At 41.1% G+C, this 11,166-nt stretch overlaps 1 long non-coding RNA gene across 6 annotated transcripts in view; it reads left to right on the forward strand.

Annotated features, from left to right (window-relative positions):
• The window catches only part of LOC118165585, a 28,479-nt gene extending 18,292 nt beyond the window's left edge, over positions 1-10,187 (forward strand). For 3 of the 6 annotated variants that reach the window (XR_004750118.1, XR_004750120.1, XR_004750119.1), the window contains one exon: positions 1,276-5,735. This is a non-coding gene — a long non-coding RNA (uncharacterized LOC118165585). Of the gene's footprint in view, positions 1-1,275; positions 5,736-8,923 lie in introns of those variants that run through there. The other 3 variants (XR_004750123.1, XR_004750121.1, XR_004750122.1) reach the window with 3 other exon arrangements.
• Positions 10,188-11,166: the final 979 nt, after the last annotated feature.

The following is an 11,166-nucleotide window of genomic DNA, read 5'->3' on the forward strand; positions in this document are numbered from 1 at the left end:
CGGGGCCGCGCACGGCCGAGCAGAGCCCCCCAAGCTCGCGCCGCGCGGGGGCGCTGCAGCCGCCGGGGGGCGCGCGGGCGGCGCCGGCCGTTAGGGAGGGAGGGGCCGCGGGCGGCTGGGCGGGGGCTGTGGGGCGGGCGGGCGCGCGTCCTGTGTTGTGCGTCTCCGAGCGCGTTATCTGCTGTTCTGTAATTTTGTGGCAAGGAGACCGCTCGTTTGGGCATAAAAATTTGCCTCTGTATAGCCAGTGAAAAGATGGAGCCATTCCAGCCCAGTTCACAGTCCTGCCAGACCTGGAAACTCTTGCGGTAATTCCTTGGTCGCTAACCTAACACCATTTGGGTCAAAATGCTACTGTGGGCTCGTCCATCAAGTGCTAACGCCATGCAGTACAGAACACGGGCATCTCCAGGAAAGCTGGAAGAGCATGATTGTTCTCGACCCATTGCCTCCTTACGCGATCCTGACTGGAACACGGTTCTCCCCTCCCTCAGCATACAGAAAGCACACCGCTGCTGCCCGTTACCATCTGTGCTCTTTTTCTGTTCCCCCCCGCCCCGAACTTGTAACTATTACATTTTGGGTTAAGTGACTAGGGCTGAGCAAAACAATGGCAAAGTAGTTTTGTACCTATTTCATGAAGCAGTGGGGCTGTCTTTAGCTGCATCTACTTGGCGGTTTTCTTTGCCTTGTATTGACTGGGATATAAAAGCGCAGTGCTAGTTTTCTTTCACTATTTTGCTTCAACAATTGATCCGGGGCAATATTAATCAAAATTAATTAATTTGAAGTTAAAATTACCGTGACGAACTAAGGCAAAAACTAAATACTCTAAGCCAGGCTTAAGACAAACAAATGCAGCTTGTTTGTGCTTCTGGCCTGAATATTGCTTTCCTACCTGTGACCCTACATTAACTTTTCCTGATGAATCATCTTTAGCTAGTGAGAATATTCCTGTGATCTCAGAGTATCTTAGTTCCCCGCCTCACCTAAGTTTAGTCTGGTAATGACTATGTCTGATGTCCTAAGATGATTCCTTCTTATGCAGGCAAATGCCTGCTCTTAGACAAGATAATGAAAGAGCAAAATGTTTGATTATTCTGCAAAGATTGCAAATCAGATCTGTCATGATGTAACCTTGTTTGTGAAACTCTGGAGGAAGAATGCACAAGGCTGAAGATACATCAAGTAAGTCCTTCAGCTGTGAATCAAACAACTTCACGCTGAGGCTGAGAGCCCCTGTCCCTCCTGCCGTTCTTTCCTCTGCTCTTTCAGCCTCCTCTGGATGCTCGCTGTGGCATGGGGAGCACAGCTGACATTTCACTGAGCTTCTGAGCCCTGCTGCGCTGCCTTTGATCTGCGCTCCACTCAGCACACCGCTAGATACTCTGCACATGCTGCAGAGAGGAACCGCTCTCACTGCGCCTCGCCTGTCTGCATGGGCATCACTTGACGGGAGGCGCGAGCAGTTTTGGTATGTGAAAGGGTGATGTCATTGCCTGTGGAAAAACTATAAAGAAAGTGAAGCCTGAATGAGATTATTAGCTGGAGGGGAGGCAAAAGATGGTCTCTGGACATCCGGTTTGAACTGGGGCTTGGGAGATCTGTGTTCACTCTCCAACTTGGCCGCAAACTTCCTGTTTGACTTAAGGGGAAAAATGTAAGCTGCAGGCTTGCTCAGTCCTGCAGAAAAGAAGAGGGCTTTACGCAGTTGTCCATCTTTAGGGACCTAGTTACAGGGGAAGGAGTTAAGATCGGTTAATATCAAGAGGCTTAACAGGCATGTGTGACATCTTTATGTTATAGACATTTAACCCCCTGTCTGGACATATATATGGACACAAGTCCATATCTGTTTGTGCCTCAAATCTCAGTGTTGCTGGGTATCTGGAAAATCTTCTAGCATTTTGGGAAGAAGGGCAGGGTCATTTGTTGTTGCATATTTAACTTTGGTTTGTGAATGTTTAAAGTACAGATTGCTTCTGCCTATGTGTTTCATACTGAACACAGCCACTGAAAATCTGGTATTGGGCAGGGAATATAGGAGCTGCTGTAATAAAAACCGCACAAAAAGCCCAAGCACAGCTACTACAACAGAACCTAGGTCACCAATACTGAAATATAATTGTTGCTTTCAGCAGTAGGTATCCTCTCTCACTAAGATTTTTCAGCAACTAAGTACATTACAGACAAGGTGCAGCTTGGAGGCCACGTGAGGAGGTCTACAACATTAGTGCTAGCTCAGGTCTGTTACAAGGAACTCCCAAAATACAATTCAAAAGAGAATCGGCAAGAGGACTTGCTCCTATGCATGTTTTGGTGAGAACGGTGGAAAAGTTTGTGGCAGAGGTGCAGATCATGTTTGGTGGGGCTTGTTCTGTTAAGTGCAATGTTACTAAAACATAGCTGCATTGGTCCAGCTACCAGTAGAAGTAAGGGTCGCCTTCAGCATCCAAAAGCTGGTCAGCCCTGCTCCATCTGAATGCAGGTGAAAAGAAGCTGCTGGTGTTCCTCCTCTCTAACCCTGCATAAATTGCTTAATGCCCCTGCAACTTTAATTCAGCTGCAAAATGAGATAATGCTTGCTGGTCTGTCTAGAACACATTAAGATTTGCAAAGGAAAATAACGTTTATAGATGAATTATATTTATGTATTTTATTTTACCAAGTACATACCTGTAAGGATAAAAGATGAAAGATTCCGAGGTAGCAGACACACAATCCTTCCATCTCTAAAACAAGCCTAAGTAGCGCAGTAATTTGCTCAGCTTTCTTTCATGTTTATGAGCTTTTCTATCAACAGGATGTCTCGTGTTGTTAAAACCATTTTCTTGGAATTGGCATTGCCATTATCCATACCGAGCGCCTAGAATAATCTCTGCAGCAGGCAAAACTACTGTTGTCAACTAAAAACTAGGCTGTCGCCAAAGAGCTGGGTTCTGGCATCAGCAAATGCATGGCTCTATCTGGGAGGAAGCTAGACCTCTCCCTTTGTGTTTGAATCATTTCACAATGGGGGTTGATTAGCTGCTGTTCCTGCTGTTTGTAAGGATATCTTATTCTTCTGCTTCCCCAAAAGCAAGCAAAATCATGACACCCCAGAAGGACTGCAGGAACTGTGACTCATTTCATGTGGTCTCCGTCAGTATGCAGCACTGTCAATACCCAAGTATTAAAAAAACTAGTCTCAAAGAATAAGTAAACTGGCTTAAAACACATAATCCATAAGACCATATGTATATATAAGGTTACTTTCCTGCTCTATGAACATCGAGCGACTTGCAGTTGCATTGCAGCCAAGTTTGGTTTTCATTTGTTATTTTTACATCCAGGGGCTTAATTGCCGTTAGAAGAAAGCTGAGACTGTCGTGCTTTCACTTGACTCTCCGAACTGGCACTGCAAGTGGCTTCTGCTGGAGCTTGTGGAAAATGCCTACTCCTCTGCAGTGTGCACCATGCTTGAGAGAAAAATGGGTAGAGAAAATAAATCACTCATAAACGAATCAGGAGGGTAATTTTGTGATAGCATAATTATCATATTATAAAATTATACTAAATTATTTTACAATCAATGGGGGATGAAAGGAGAATCCAGACCGAAAGAAGTTAGCCTGGTATTACTTTTTAATCTAGCTAATGTCTAAGCATTTTACAATGTAACTATTATGTTTTGAAAGCAGGTGCTATTGTAATTGCCTAAGGAGCTGCAGTGTCTTACTGTAGCATGTATTACTGTTGCATTTTTAAATGTCCCTGCGGCTCAGAATGCTGTCTATTGTCATGGGTTATACAGCACAAATTGCCGAAAAGAATGAAAACAGGAATGTAAAGAAAAATGGCAAGATTTCTAAGAATTGCATCAAATTCCAAAATGTTACTTTGTGCAAGAAAGACCAGAGCCTATGTGCAATTGTACATAGAAAAATAATGATTCTTTGATCTCTCAGCCACAGGTTTAACATTTTAATTTCTTCTTCTGACAGCTGTTTCTGGGGAGCGTCTTGGGGAAGTGCTATGCATAAGTTATAGTTGAGGATATGAAACAAAGTTGAAGAAAATCCCAACCCAAGAAGGAATAGGTGTCTTCAGTGTTGATTTCCTAGATATCCCCAGATAAATTACAGTTTGTCTCTTTTTACATTGTCAGATTTTTACAAGCCAGGACTGTTTTTTTTTTTTTTTTTTTTTTTTTCCCAATGGTTAACATTGGTCCACAACGGTGGCTTTCACAGTCACTAGAATATTTGCAAAAATAATGCAGGATAAAACTATCCAAATGCTACGTTACTGATTCTTATTGCCTTTAAATAAAGCTGAGGAATTAACTGAAGCTGTATGACATGTCACTGTTGTAGGTAGCATCAGTGAAGTAGTGCTAATGATGCACATTAAATATAACATTGCAACAAGTTTTAAACTTTGATCCAATCTTTCCATCTGCATTAGTAAGTTGATCCAATACGTAACAGCTCACGAGGATCCAGACTGACCCCTGGTCGCGTAAAGAATTGCACAGGTTTGGAACTTTATTGGTTTCCAGAGAGTTGCTAATTCAAATTTTTACTCATATCAGAACAAGTATCTTTAGGATACACTAATAACTTCAAAAAAGACCAGATAGGTTACTGATTTGTGGCAGGTTCTGCCTGATTTGTTGCAACAAAACAGACTACAAAATCCCCAGACTGTCCCCTGGGAGGAAGCTGCAGTGATGAAAAACAGATACCTCCTCCCCTCCACTGAAGGACCAACAGAGGACAGAGCCGACATAAGCCGCACACTACTACACGGTCAACACCACTACCAAAAAATACAACCAGATCTCTTAGCATGGGAATTCCAGGGAAAAGAAGCACCGTGTGTCCATGCGTTCTCAGCAGGGAACCGATTGCATGCTATTCCCTTTCGAACTGCATTGATCTCTGATGTCAGGGAAGACTGTATCCTTGACCAGACAGCTAAGGCTGTCTTTGTCCCCTGAGTACTTTACTCCCTGGTGTAATAGCTGTCACTGAAAGATATTTCCTTCATTTTGGAAGGCAAAGGTGAGCATGCCACAAGACTGATTCCTGTGACGCAACGTGCATTTGTTGGCAGTGCCTAATTATAGCACAGAAAAACTACCGGCTTCCCCTCCCGAGGACAGAGTACGCGATCTCTGCAGTACGCCTGCACTCTGCTCTTAACTTCTTCCTGTGTCACGCTGCCCACTGACACCGCAGTAAAATGGCACTTGATCATTCCTCAGGCTACTGTGAAACAGCAGCGCTCTGGAGATTTCTCAGCCTGCGTCCCTCCTCAAGGCTAAGCTGTGCCAGATCTCGGTAGCTGGCTGTTTCCTCAAAGATTTCTAAGTCACTATCTCACTTGCCCTTCGAGATACCATCAGAATCTAGTATCAATTCTGCACATCACCCCAGTACAGGGAGATACAACATCTGCAAAGTAAAAGCATTTTGTAAAAATCAGTTTATTTGTCCCCTCTAATCAGCAGTGAAAGCAACCAACACAAAAAGTAGGCTATAATCACATCACATCAAAGTTTAAAAGGTTTACTTACCTTACAGGAAAGGTGAGCCTAATGACTGTGAAAGATAAAAATTAAATGGAAAATGAAAAAGAATACACAGTAATTAAGAGGCATTTGTCTTGATCAACATGCTAGGAGAGTGCTCCTGGAAAACAGAAAAAGATTTAGTGCCCTTCTTTTTAGAGAAGAAAGTCTTTTATTGAAAATTATTCTTGTCATAAGTATCTATATCCAGTTTATTAAGATACTTGAGAATGTTTTAAGCTGCTTCCCCAGGAGGAATTGGATTATTTTTCTTCATTTTTTTACATTTTTATGTGCGTTTGGTGCCTGAACAAGATGTTATTTTGATAGCTTCAGGGACAGAAATGTTCTAATTTTTCAGAAATCAGGTACAGTAGAAATGAACGCCACACATCATCCCTCAGAACGTCTGTTCAACAAGACTTGGTTGGTCAAGTATCCTAACTATGGAAGGGTGAGCACATCATTTAGTCTTAGAGTACCTGAGTCCTCCACGCCTAATTGCAGCTGTGTTTGTTTTTCTGATACAGGAGCTATGCAGAGATCACTAAATCGTTTAATTTAGTTCCTTAAAAGTTTAATTTAGTTCCTTAAAAAGTTTAATTTAGTTCCTTTAGTTAATTTAGGCCACCCAATATTCAGGAAGGACTAACAAATTCTTTTTCCCAGTTAACTTGAAATTTAAATTTCTGTGACGGGAAAATTAGTATCTCTAGATGCCACTAACAAGGCTTTAAACCAGTATTTTTTTCAGAGTTTGGGGGTATTTTTTTTCCAGATGAAGTCCCATTATTAAAAAAAAAAAAAAAAAAAAAAAAAAAGTCACTTTTTCTTGAGAGGCTGCAAAGAATGCTTGACCTAGAAGAAAAAAAGTTTTCAGGAGTGGAGAAACAAGGTTGCCCTTGCTTTCTGTTTTGCAAAATTTTCAACAACGTGCCAACCATGTTTCATGACTATCATGTGTGTCACAACCCACTCGCCCGGAAATACTGCCCTGATCCATCCCCATAACCATAATGATGAATCGTGTAACAACTGGCTAATTTCAGTATTGGTGATTTAGAGTCACCAGCAGTATTTCCCAAATTACACTGACAGCAAACTAGAATAATATTCCTTCCTTCCAAGAGCTATATTTGGCTCTAATTACCTGGGCATTTGAACTCCAAGCAACCTCTTGGACATTTTAATTGGGACATACCAAAACCTAAAAAGATCAGCCAAATCTTTAAAGATGAGGTTGCTCAGAAGGACGAAGTAAAATGAGTCGTAGTAACACAATACTTGGCTAGTTAGATCCATTGTCCAAATACATGGCATATACTTCTGTCAGTTCAAAGACAAACCAAACAAAACAAAGAAACATTAAAGTATTTCTGTGGACTTTTCTATTTACTTAAATCATTAGAGTGAAGTATGTCAATATAGCATCAGACAATTAAAACACTGCAGTGTACAAAGCTATGTAATAATTCTGCCACGGAAACGGCATTAGTTTGTATAAAACCTCCTGTCTCAACTCATATGAAGGGCATTAAATACACAAGTATAAAGTACAGTATCAGTGTTCTGATTGGCATGGACTAACTAATTGCCTGTAAGTAACCAAACAATGAAAACTGATCTCAGAATGTAGCAAGCCAGGTGAATTGAAGCCAACGCTTCTGATCAAGCATTGCAGCATGTTGTGAAGCCTGACCAGCCTTACCCATACCAGGGAGCCCATGAAATACGTTACCCAGCCTGTCTGAATAATAAACTTTCATCCTGATCATCTGATCTGGACTTTTACCTTGTATTAGGCAAATTGTTCAAAGCATTTGTCGAACCCAAATGCTCCTCAAAGACTGTGGTTTGCTCAGTACGTTTGCATCCTGGAACAGGCACTGGAGGAGCAACCAAATTAGGATGGTCTGAATCTGACTAGTAATCAGTTACCTCAAAGTAATAAAAAACCAGACATATCTTGAAAATGCAACAGAGACTCTTTTGATGTCTCCTTTAGTAAACACAATAGGCCAAATTAAGTACTGCTGTCAGCTGCTGTAAGAGCTCAGTCATTTTCAGTAAGAGTGCTACAGCCTTAGCACTCAGTCTGATGGCAGCCTGAGGGGTCAAAAAGTAGGTACAATGAGGAAAAACAACGAACCCCGAAGTCAGGGGGTAAAGTAGGTCACCATTAAGCACCTTTCTGAATGGATCTCCAAGTGATGTAACCCATCCTACTGGAGCTGATAATGCTGCTTTGCTCCAGAGAGGTGTTTCACCTGCTCAGTTCAGCCTGCGTTAGCTTATCTCAGCAACTGTGCCTACCCTCTCAGCCCCTCACACCCCTACTTTAGGATGCTATTTTGCCATATATATATATGTATATGTATAATTTGTGCTTGCTCATTAATGTAAATAATTCATACAAAAGGAGAAAGCTAACATAGTAACTACATGGCAACACAACTTTTTTTTCCAAATGGGCATCATAATTGCACTGTGCAAATGCCCACCTATGAGGTTTCATGCTTCAATATCCATAGGGCTGAATCAGCACAGAAAATAAACATTCCTTTTGACACAGACTGCTGCTGACTTGAAAGGAATATCTCTTTCATTTAGATCAAATGGTAGCTTTTCTGGAAAAAAATAAAAAAAAAAAGGGGGGGGGGGGGGAAGAAAATTCTGTGAATACTAATAAATATCCTGTAGCAGTTTTCAGACATTCAGTTGTTTAGGTCTGTTAAAATAACATAATGAACTTTATGTTGTCAAAACTTTTTTCTTGTAAAATAGCTCTTGTTTTTCCTAAGGATTTCAGGAGAAGAGAAAAATCTTCATCTGAAACAAAAATATGTTGTCACTACAAGACTAAAAAAATACTAAACAATGAAGTGCCAAGCAAAATCCTGAAGGCCAAAAGATTTTGTGGAGAATGTTGGTCTATTGATCTTGGTGTAAGTTACTGAAGTATTTTAAATTCTTGTGAATCCCACACAGTGTTGTGTGAGCTCTGAAACCTCAGCATGCTATTATTCAATAAAACACTCAAGCTTTTCACCGAGACTTGTATGTGGACCTAAATGTTACATCTGACAACTCCCTGCATATAGCAGCAAAACCTTAAAATAGATTATTGTGCTTTGCCCCATGACCTAGCAGTGAGACAGAAAGCACTGCTATACAAAGGGAACATGTGGGATAGCTTGGAAATTGTTTCAGTGAGGATGTCAGAGAAGCTGTTGAAGAAACAATGGAAGATGAAGAGTTGCCAAGCTGGATCTTTGATCTTATATTCCTTAGAAAGGTAACTGCTGCCTCACACATTGACCTTGGGCTGGACTCCAGATGCGAAAGGGTTTTACTACGTCTTCCCAACAGAAAATGAAGTAATGGCCCTGGAGGTAGCAGCAGGGAGCTGAGCATGTGCTACGAAGGCTGGAGCTGTGACCTTGCCATCCTTCTTGAAGGGAAGAAGCCCCCAGCTATACAGGAAGGGCTGCTGGCCTTTGGTATTTAAAACACAGATCAGATGGAACCCAGTGACATCCCCAAACCTGTTTTTCTTCCACTGTCATGTAATGGCACTCGGGTTGGCAAGCTCAGTCTTTTTTTTTTTTTTTTTTTTTTTTTTTTTGGTCTTCTTGTATTAAAAATAGGCGATTGAACAATCTTATTTTATCAGCTTTCCCTGTGATCTTATTCCTCATGGTCCCCACTGAATCAAAAGGGTTCCCAATAAGCTGAGATTTGCTCAGACTGAAGAGGGATTTGACTTGCAACCTCGATTTATGATAATTAAAGGAAAAACAAGTTGGACAGGATGCTGAAGAGAAAATTGAGGCCTGGTAGTACGTGCAAACAGGGAGAAGCTGTTGTTGTTTTTCATCTTCTTAGTGCTTTGTTTTCCAGCAGCAGAAGCTGTTTTGTCTCTTCCAAACAGAAACTAATAATGATCTACTGGATGCACTAATGAGAAGGGTGTCTTTATTTTTTTCAAAGCAATTTTTTGTTTTCCTGAAAAGGAAGACATTTTCCTCTTTCAGATATATGAAGTGTTGCATATGGAATGCTGCTTGGAGCTTTGGGTGCTCGGTTGATCCACCTGTTTTGGAGACAGGTAGAATGGGCTAAGTGTAAAAATGGCTGGTCTAAAGCAAGCCGAAGTGAAAATTTAACACTGCCGTGCAAGCCAGCTACACTTAACTAAGGTTGGGCTGCTTTTCCCTCGAGTCCCCTCTATGCTGAGAGAAGTGCTATAACAATATATCAAGGCGATCTTCGTTTGTGCTTGCAGTGCTCGAACATCGTGAAACGGCTGAGAGAGACAGGCAAAATCAGCCTCCAGAGGTTACTGACCATTTGGCTGCACAGGGCCCTGTAATGCTGTACTTAACAAACAAACAAATACAATTCAGAAAGAAAATTCGAGCCAAGTAGCCTATTGCCAGTATTTTTGCAAACCATTCATTACCATGCCACATCTACTGAGCTTTTGCATAATAAACCTCTGAAAACCTAACCCAGCTCCACTGGCATATAAGGATTGGACATGGTAATACCTCCACTCAGCCACTTCTGAGGATTAGCTTCAACAATCAAATTAAAATGAAACAAACCCAAATAGACCAGGTAGTTCCACAGTAAGTTGCAACGCCCATATTCAGCAACCATCAGCTGTGCCTCTTGCATTTTACATTACTAATATGAGGTATCTGTGCAAGTAGCATGCGGTACACCTACCGCCTATGGTAAAGGTGAGAAACCTCTGTGCCTGGCACATCAATGTATTAAGGTTGCAAGGCCTTTCTGGCACGGGCATTCCTATTGAAGTAAAATATTTATTTGAATTTATTAATATCCAAAAGCTGATGGGAAAACACATGGTTTTCACCCTGCAGTTTGAGGAAGAGGAGATGAGGGTGAAAAGTGTAACATTCTCCAGGCCGGGCTGTGTGCTGTGACTTGCAGAAATTGTCCCAGCACTGTAACTACACTTGTTTTGCATACCTAGACAAATTGTTATTTTTAATTAATTTTCCCAATTGTATTTAATGATAAGTATTTAAACTGATGTATTTGTTTGAAAAAATGACCATTAAGTACCACAAAGTGTTTCTCCGAAGAGGTATACTAAAGTGATCTATGCAAACGTATTTCTGAGAAATAGCTATAACCAAGAACTATACTAAATACTAATAGAGATACTGATTTTAACATGTAACTGCTGAAATGCAGTAAACAAAACCTGATTTACCAAATTAACCATACGCATTGTCTTAAATTAGCTGGGAAAACTACACACTCTCAACAGCATGTTTGTGCAGTTCTTTATTCTTTTTATTGTACTGCAAAATGATAATCATAAGGTAGATCTGGAGTCTTAATACAGAGGTCATGAATCTCCAACAACAATTAAAAAACGTAGAACTGAAATATTACTAGATAGCCCAGTTTCCTGAGATGACAGTAACGTTCAGGAAGTTTGTAAGCAGTTTAAAAGAGAGAGGAAATGTCTGTGACAGAAAGGAAGACACACTGAAGATTTGGAGCAGTGTAGTAATATCCCTAATCCAAACTGGGGCAAGGCACAGTGAGGTGTTTTTCAGCAATACTCTCGATTA

Source organism: Oxyura jamaicensis, chromosome 4 (assembly GCF_011077185.1).
Source record: "Oxyura jamaicensis isolate SHBP4307 breed ruddy duck chromosome 4, BPBGC_Ojam_1.0, whole genome shotgun sequence".
Taxonomy (NCBI): domain Eukaryota; kingdom Metazoa; phylum Chordata; class Aves; order Anseriformes; family Anatidae; genus Oxyura; species Oxyura jamaicensis.